General features: G+C 41.9%; 1 long non-coding RNA gene across 1 annotated transcript; it reads left to right on the top strand.

Moving 5' to 3' along the window:
- Window positions 1–2,893: 2,893 nt before the first annotated feature.
- On the top strand, window positions 2,894–6,239 carry LOC137173194 (uncharacterized). The gene is made up of 2 exons (XR_010925125.1): window positions 2,894–3,049; window positions 5,812–6,239. It is a non-coding gene; the product is annotated as an uncharacterized lncRNA (long non-coding RNA).
- The last annotated feature ends 2,535 nt before the right edge of the window (window positions 6,240–8,774 follow it).

Below are 8,774 nucleotides of genomic sequence, written 5' to 3'. Positions count from 1 at the left end.
TTCCTTGCAATCATTAATTAATCATTTTGTCATTTTAAAAAAACTTATGAGATCATGAAATAACTTAAATAAATAGCTTTCATGGGTGGGTAATCTGTAGAATTGGTGGCAAGAGTAAAATTATTCCAGTAATATATAGTAAGAAAATTACACTTGACTTTTCATTTGCATTTCTAATGCAGATTTTTTTTTTCTCCAAAAGGTTTTAGGAAATGTAGGAACTGAATACACAATTCTAGATCAAACAACTTGTCAGGATCTGTATTTTTGTAGTGACTGTGTAATGTTGTCGTTTCTATGACCTTCCCAATGGCGCCCACCCACCCAGCAGACTTTACTGCTTGTCAACTTTGACAGCTCCCTCTGCTCCTACTGGAGTTTTCCCTCCTCTTCTTCTTCCTGAAGTTGGAGATAGGGAAGAAACAGGAGAATATACATTGTAGAAAAAAGAGGAGGGGGGCTCCTCTGCTTTATGAGAAGCAGGTAGGAGCTGATTGGAGCTGTGATGTGTGTTGTAGCCATGGGGAGCAGGTTGGGGGAGGGAGGGGGTAAAGCTACTGTGGAGATAGACATGCAGGGGAATGAGTTTCATTAGCAGAGCACTCAGCAGGCCCCTGTCACTCACTCTGCTGCTGGAGCAGAACAACACTGAACAGCAAAGTAAGAGGGAGTCTAATCAACAACATGACAAGAAAAACAAACTTCAAAGGAAACAACTAAATATAGAAAATCACCCTCCACCTTCAGCTCAGTCAGACACACTTATGTGAAGGAATTGCTCGTATATAGCAAATTGTAACACAGTCAGATTTAGCAGAAAAAAACTCTTGAGTGACCTCGCAACAAAACAATTATACAGGGAAACTAATCTCCCTTAACAAATATACTGCACATGATCATTAGATCTTCGTCAAATAAACAACAACAAAAATGTAGCACATCAGGAGGAGGTTGGAGTGGTGGAGGGAGGCAGAAAACAGCGTTAGCATGAACATATTAGCAGTGTTGTTGTCAATTGTGAGACATGTTACAATGTCTGAACTGCACACCTGCATCAATATGATTGATTGATCAGCCAACCAGCTGATGAATTAACCAGTCAAGCATGAATGAAATCAGCTGATGCCAATCAGCTGATGCAAGAATGAGATCAGTGCTCCTATAGTTGACTGCCACTAAAGTTATTATTGGATATCTGCAAAATTGCATGAAAATCCATCCAATACTTGTCAAGAAATTTCAGTACTCTGCATCCCTCAATCCATGCTGCTAGCTAGGCTAAAAAGTTTGATCAAATTACCTAATTGTATAGCAGTTATAATGCTTTAAATCCCATGTAAGGATCACATTTGGCCAGAATTAGTCCAAGATATCACAGCAAAAATGCAGATAAGTTACTTGTCAGCACTTGCTGAACTTCACCTCCAGTCCTGTTATACTTGGGAGTGAAAGCCCTCTGCAGCTCATTGATGCCAATCACATCGTCTACTCTTGAAGGGGTAATAACATCCCAAATTTGATTATACACCAGCAGATCATGTCGCTGAGGAGTTCTCTGCAGGTCGTGAGAACCGTCCTATCCCGGTCGTGTCAGTGTCTGCCTCTCAAATCTAATTAATTAGAAGCTGTGAGGGAGCTCTTGCAGACCTGAGCCCAACGTCTTGGACAACACTGCAGCTCTTCTTATTGTGTAACTGCTGCACCGTTCAGTAGGAGAGTTCAGAAACCTCACCACAAGCAGGCCATGGGAACTGAGAGAAAATGTGGAAATCGATCCAGAATGTGGTCACGAATTCATGTTGATATTCAGCACAAATGAATGCAGCAGGAGAAAAAAACTCTTGGACCAGAAGTGATGCTGCAGATGCTTACGAATGAGAGACAAATTGCTCCTACAAGCCATAATTCATCTGGGATCCCACAGTTTGGCCTTTGAATGCTGCTTCATTAACAGACCACTAGCAACCTACAGGACCTTGCTATGTCACATCCTGACCTGCAGTTTAAGACACCGTGCTCCAATAACAAGATCTCGCTTTTGATAAAGTTGACCTTATGCAATTTAACCTCATAATCAACCCATTTTAGAGAATATGATCCTCACTGGGGAGATCTGATGTAGAGTTACCTTCTTGCCGGGACAGTTTGGGGTCTGTGGTCGGACCGAACAGCGCTTCTCTCCTCAGCAGCGCAGAGGGGGAAGCCTGCCTGTCAGCCTGTCAGCGCTAATCGCACCTCATCTGGTTCCTGTTTGCAGTTTTACAGGGCTGCTGCCATGTCCCACTCAGCCTGCTCAAGGTTCCCAGCACCACCACCACCACTGCCACCCCCACTTGCATATTCATTTGCCTGCACAAACATGCACACTTGTTAACTGGAGTTTTTCTCAAGGACGCTACATCACGACCCAGGGAGTTAAACCTTTCCGCCATCCTGCAGCCAAAACAAACACACAAACAAAACCTCCTGTGACAATGTGGTCTTCATTGAGTTTAGATGAGATTAGATGAAACTTTAATGATCCTTGCGGTGAAGCTGGATTGTTGCAGCTGCACGTAATTGGACACACAGCCGGGATAAAAACAAGATATAAACAAACGAGTGGAGCAAAAAGGGGCTGCACAGCCAACTTTAGACTAATATTATCAGCTGCAACTTCAACACAATATTATAAAAGCAGCGTATATGGAGATGAAGTCCCACCCAACCGTGCTGCTGCAAAAGTTTAATTTGATTTTTACATGACGGTTATATGCAAAAGGGGGAAATCAGAAGAATAACCGTCATAGTGTTTGAAATTCATGGACATGACATCACACACTCTTGGTCACGAAAACAGGGAAACGGATGATGAAAAATTCCTGGACGCCGCTGTGAGAACGGAAAAGTCCTGCCAACAGCGGATATGTCTCTCACACACACTAATCCACACGTAGGGGCACAGTGTCTTTGTCTCATTCACACATACACAGCAGACCTCCTCTGTGACACTCACTATTCTGACGTTATGTAAGTCTGGAAGTTGGGAGTGGAGTTCTGCCGACTTGAGGTGATATTTGCATGTTTTTGCATGTGCATATATGTGTTTTTTCACATGCCTCTGCATGTTTTTAACATTTTCATGATTAAACATAAAATCAAACATCATACTTGGGTACACAGATGATGAAATAAGAGACTTGCCTTTGAGAAGTGGAGGAAACGTCACATTATGGTAAAGGCTCTTTCATATACACATGGGAAACATATATATGAACTGCTAACATTTACAAAGCTCTGCCTATATTCACAAACCAGATTTTACATGGCTCCAGTGTCCCTGAAGCTGCCAGACTAGACTGTAGATTCTTTAGACTCAACACAGCTCGACTTTAAATGCAGCATTTTATTTTAATAGGGGCAGATTCTCCCTGCAATGCCATATTAAAAGCAGAGGCAGTTAAATAGGCTTCATGGTTGTTTTTTTTTTCCACTGTGCCAGACAGGGGCTCTAACACGGCACCAGTCTGTTAGTCATCCAGCTCACAGTGTTTATGGACTTATTAACAAGAACATCAGTGACGGTGTCAATCACTCTGTGTTTCATAGAGAGGCAGTGACTGGCTCCCAACACTGTGGGTTACATTTTTTATGTATATTTTTTCTCAGACGCGGTACATGAGAGAGTTCTGCCACCCCACCTGTGACGGGTAAAGTCTGGGCTGAAGTCGGATTCACCTCGCGTGGAAAAGAGTGAAAGAGAGTGTAGACAACAGCCAGATGTTTATTCTCGTTTTGAAATATTCAGCATTCATACAATATTCAACAATTCAGCACTTTACTCAATTTGCTTATTCCTAGAGAGTTCGATTGATACTGTCCTTGTGTCTGTGCACTAAACATAAAGCTAGAGCCAGCAGGAAATTAGCTAGCCAAGCCTAAAGACCAAAAAGTCACCTTACCTTGCCGCTGGTGGCCTAGAAACAGCATGTACCTTCCCCTAAAACCACAACTTATCATTTTTACATTCATGTTTATGTACGAATTAAACCAACAAGAGACAATGTGTTAATTGCTAAGATTTACAGCTGCTAAAAGGCATATTTTTGAACTTTGGAGAGAGCCAGGCTAGCTGTTTCCCCCTGCCTCCAGTCTTTATGCTATGCTAAGCTAATTGCCTCCTGGCTCTAGCTGTGGATTTAGCAAGTGGTATCAATCTTTTCATCTAACTCTTGGCATGAAAGCTAATAAGCATATTTCCCAAAATGTCAAACTGTTCCTTTAACTATACATCAACTATATTTTATCCCTTCAAGTCACAAATTAACCACTGCCAAAAATGCATGTTTTCATTCTTACTTTTTTTGTTTCTTTATTTTTATTGTCTAAATACATTACGCACAAATACTTACAATGAGGTACAAATATATATTTTTGGTCTGAGCTAAGGCTATCTCAGGTCCCATCAAAGCCAACCAGTTCCAGGCTAGGCCGGGCCTCCTGTCATCTAAACGGGACAGGAGTGAAGCCAGTGCTTCCTGTCAGACTGCAGGGCTCTCAGGTTCCACCTCTGGTCTAAATTATGTCTGTCTGTCCCGGACTGCCACACTAACCCTCACCCTCTCACCCTCCTCCCCACACCGCCATCATCCCCATGCCCACATCCTTCTCCCCCTGTCACTACTCCCCCAAAGCAGAGTTTAAAAGACTACCAGATACCCTGCTCACATAGAAACATAGACCTGCTGGAACAAAATTACAGCATTAGAAAATTAGATTTTTTTTCCAACTCTATCTTAATACAACACAATTTAATACAATACTCACACGCTATATGTAAGTTGAATAAATTGTGGGACTCCATACTGGCAGTGCCAATGCATTCAAAGAGCAACTACACTGTAAGACATATGGGACAAAATCCACAGTTCTTGTTCTGTTCAGCCAAAGCTAATGTGAGGCTTCAACCATCTGAAGCTAATTTTCACCTTGTGTAATTTCTTGCAAATGTGACCCATGAAGTGTTTGTGTAGTCTGTGTTTATTCGCCCCAAACAGCCAATATACAGACTGTATAAAGGTTAGCTGTAAGCTAGCTAGCAACGTATGCACGACCATGTGTGTGTAGAGCGTGTCTGTTCTGTGTCTGTTCTGTGTCTGTGTGGCGGCTCGGTCTGACTCTTTGCAGAACTCATTAGGAACTCCCGTGCTATTTCCCTCCAGTCTATTTTTTCCTCTAGTCTCTGTACATATATGAAGTACAGTACCAGTCAAAAGTTTGGACATACTTTCTCATTCAGGTGAATGGAAAGTGTGTCCAAACTTTTGACTGGTACTGTATATTCACAAAGCCCCACGATACGCACAAATTTTGACTAACCTTTGAGAAATTTGACACGTCTTTACCTCACTTTGTGACGTCCTGCTGAATTTGCATCAAATTGCACCCATTTGCATCTTTCCATTGATTTGTATGCTAATCAATTGGTTGGTTGTAGTAGTTGTGTAAGTTTATTGTTGGCCTTTTTTCCTGCAATGATCAATGCTACGGAGAGTCCACCAAATCTGTATTTTGTGACAATATAGTTCAAAATTGAAACTATTTGAAATTGAAAGATAATACTTCTGGAGTCAAATTTCTAACTTAAACATATGAAAGGTACAGCATATACGTAGACTGCAAAAAAAATCTCCTCAGTCAAGAGAGGAGTGTAAATTTAGTTACTTCCACCGTGGCCTCATCCCCCCCTCTGACTGTGGCTGCAGACTACAGAGGTCTGCCCAGTGTTGGGGAGACAACCTTAATCTGGTTCTCACTCTTAATGCTCCACAGATGAAGGACGCCACCGTCGCCATAACCACACAGGACGTTCCTGGCTCCTGGACTGAGCAGCTCTGGGCTAGAAAAAGAAGTTTGGTGTTGCCAGTCTGGAGAGGAGAGCAGAGACGTGACTGGTAGAGAAAAGATGTGGGACTGCAGTAAAAGCATTTTCCTGTATGCCCCACAGGGGAATCAAAGGAGCAAAGAGGGGGGAGAAGGAGAGGATTATCACAAAGATCTTTTGAGAGGGGGGAAAAACTTTAATGTTAAAAAGGTTAGAGTGGTCACGTAACCTCCCACACTGAAAAAAGAGAGCAAATGAAAGACAGAGCCCCTGCTTCCAGCTCACAGGTTATGGAATTATAAAAAGTTGCCATGGAAATGTAATGTTATGTTTAATTCAGTATGTCTCAGGGCAAATAAAGTAACATTTACATTAATGTGGAAGAATAAATAACGGTCAAGAAGGGAAACAGCCACAGGAGAAAGATAACCAAGCATGGCAGATGTCTTATCCTGAAACTCTAAATGGGTTTTAAATGTCCTTTTGTGGCTTGAACTTATGAATCTGGTTAAAATGGGCTTCTTTTGGCCTTAGGGCAGAGGGGCCCTGTTAGATATGATCTTCAGTGTGGCCGTTGCATGCACGGGGTGTGCTTTAACAACAATGGCTCTTCTGAGAGAGACCGTAAACATGTGCCTGGGACCTTGACCCCGGCAGTAAACAGTCTTTCCACCTGATGATGAATAGCAGAGCTGGGCACGGCGCAGAGGAGAGGCCTGTTGCTCCCTGCTTCTCCTTCCATACTCATACACAAGAACAGAGCTCACTTCAGCTTAAGCCTTTGTAATAAATGATAGAACAGGGAATATTGTATTTCTTTTTCACTGTTGACAAATCCCATGAAAAGACCAAAACCAACAATGAATTGATCCTACTAACAAAAAGCCTGATATATCTTATTCCTCTGTTAAACTATTAAAAATACATCAGTGAGCCACACCTTTGCTCTGGGTTACATGTTCCTTCACAAGGAAATAGTTTAATTTGCAACAGTCCCACATACACTGTCCTGTTGCTGTAAATACTTACTAGAGAACAAAATGTGTATTAATCCGCCGCTGAGAACAGAAACAACAAATGCCTCATTTACTCCTGTTTTGAATAACACAATGATCTTGCTATTTAAAAAAATGAAACAATATATTTGTGGCCTATTTTTAAAGATTATTTCTTCAGTAGAAACCAATAAGCTTGAGGCTCAGTGCCACAGACAGGGTAGGAAAGGGTAGGAAAATATGTAATAAGCCTCATATCAGGTTCAGACTACACAATATGCGCCCGAATGACAGACATGGAACATCAGGAACAAAAATAAGCTTCATGTGCAACAAATTTATCAAGTTTTAATCCGGTGAAGTGTGTTATAGTTCAAGAAAACAGACATCTGGGACGCCTCATGACATCCTGACTAAAAGACTAGTGCCTCAGAATTCTTCCTTTTCTCTCACCTAGTTTGACAACTTCTGTGTTTTGTATCTGATACTTTGTTTTATTCAGTCTCACCACCACAGCAGCATCCATCTGCAGGCTCTGACTGTAGTTAAGAGGAAGGATCCCAAATGTGTATGCTATGGGGAGTGATGAGGTCAGAGCCAAGATGCCAAACATTAACTATATTGCTGTGCTGTAATCACATGTAAAAAAAAAAAAAAAAAACTTTCTATTTGAGTTGACCGACTGAACTGTAAACATGGAAAAGCACAGGAGGAATGACCTTGTTTGTGCTGTCAGGTGAAACCATGAAATTCAACCCTAGCACCTCCTTTCTGGTCACCTATGAAAGACGGCAAGCTATGATTGGTTGGTATCATAAATGTAGTCTGCCATGTCTTGCCAAATCACAGCAAGAATTTCTGACTCTGTGATCACCTTATCTGACAATGACTACCTCCAAAGATGACAATATTGTGTAGTCTGATCTGTATTCTTTTCTTTCAAGAGCACAAACACACACATGCTCTTGACTAATGGAGTCCAGTGTTTTTAAGGCTCTATTAGCTACAGGGAACCTCCAGATTCCCAGTTTGCAGAGGCCACAGCAAAGAGTCTGCAAGGAGCGGACAGAGGAAGCCCCCTGTTTGTTTTGCTTGACCTGTTCAGAGTCAATCCCCAGAGACAAGCCCATGCCTCAACATATTTATGTCTGGAAGTCAATTTCCCCCTTCTGTCCTATTAGGGAAGACGTCAACAGCTATTTTTTATATTTATTGTTTCACCATGAGGGAACTATTTTCCTGCAAAGCCAGTGTGATGCCTGTGGAGCAGGCATCACACTGGCTGGAAGGAATGCAAGTGAGCTGTTGTCAGTGTTACCATAACCAAATACATCCACATATTTGAATTGTGTATTAAAATTGTCTTAAGCTACAGCGCTTAGAGAGGCATCCTGCTGAGAGCCTAAAACACTGATGTTATGATGAGGTCACTTCACACTAAAACCGCCGGCCACACCAAACCTGCCTAGGAAAACACCCACAGTACCACAGAGTAAAGAAACAACCTGTCCTGCCTCACCAGTTTTCCTTTTGGATGCCAGTTTGACCCTGGAGGGCTTTAGGTAAGCTGCCTCATACTGCCAGATACAGAGACAGACAGGCCAGAACAGCACAGGCACTGCTGTTTATCTCTGTGCAGAGAGACCTGGGGCATAATGAGGTCTAGGCTCAACGGATGCACTAAGTAAACTTAGTGGATGGATAGGATCTTGGTTTACGAAGACATTTGATTGATAAATGATAAATGTTAAGTGTTGTGTTTGAGCAAAAAAGGATTTTGTCATGTGACACACATTGTTGCATGTAACTGCAGAGTATTAATGTGTGAACTGTGATAGTGGAACTCCTCAAAAACAAAAGAAAATCTCAATACTACGGCCTCAGTTTTTTGTTTTATTTCATCTGCGAAGGCATTT

The sequence above is a fragment of the Thunnus thynnus genome, chromosome 21, assembly GCF_963924715.1.
Source record: "Thunnus thynnus chromosome 21, fThuThy2.1, whole genome shotgun sequence".
Classification (NCBI taxonomy): domain Eukaryota; kingdom Metazoa; phylum Chordata; class Actinopteri; order Scombriformes; family Scombridae; genus Thunnus; species Thunnus thynnus.
Note: the sequence above shows the minus strand (reverse complement) of the source record. Positions and strands in the feature narration are given on the sequence as shown.